The following is a 309-nucleotide window of genomic DNA, read 5'->3' as shown; positions in this document are numbered from 1 at the left end:
GATTCACATCATTTTCATAATCATGAAACCATCAGTGACACCTCATGCCCTGTGGATGGAGGCACTGTCACCCTGCTTCTCACTCAGTTTTTGACTAATTTGTCACTGGTCTGTACTTCTACCCACAGGTGCTGTGGCTTAGTTGGTCAAAGCGCCTGTCTAGTAAACAGGAGATCCTGGGTTCAAATCCCAGCAGTGCCTGATTATCATTTAATTTTATTGACCCATTATTTGTCGTGTTTTCACGTCACCTTTTGGTATCTCATCAGCTCACTTGGAACCTTGGTAGAGGTGATATCAGAGAAAGTA

At 43.4% G+C, this 309-nt stretch overlaps 1 non-coding gene across 1 annotated transcript; it reads left to right on the top strand.

Annotated features, from left to right (window-relative positions):
* Nucleotides 1-127: 127 nt before the first annotated feature.
* trnat-agu (transfer RNA threonine (anticodon AGU)) lies at nt 128-201 on the top strand. The gene has a single exon. It is a non-coding gene; the product is annotated as a tRNA-Thr (tRNA).
* Nucleotides 202-309: the final 108 nt, after the last annotated feature.

The sequence above is a fragment of the Seriola lalandi genome, unplaced genomic scaffold, assembly GCF_002814215.2.
Source record: "Seriola lalandi dorsalis isolate HSWRI2012SDOR001 ecotype SW California unplaced genomic scaffold, Sedor1 jcf7180002031387, whole genome shotgun sequence".
In the NCBI taxonomy this organism is placed as follows: domain Eukaryota; kingdom Metazoa; phylum Chordata; class Actinopteri; order Carangiformes; family Carangidae; genus Seriola; species Seriola lalandi.
The sequence above is the reverse complement of the archived record's forward strand: the minus strand, read 5'-3'. Positions and strand labels throughout refer to the sequence as shown.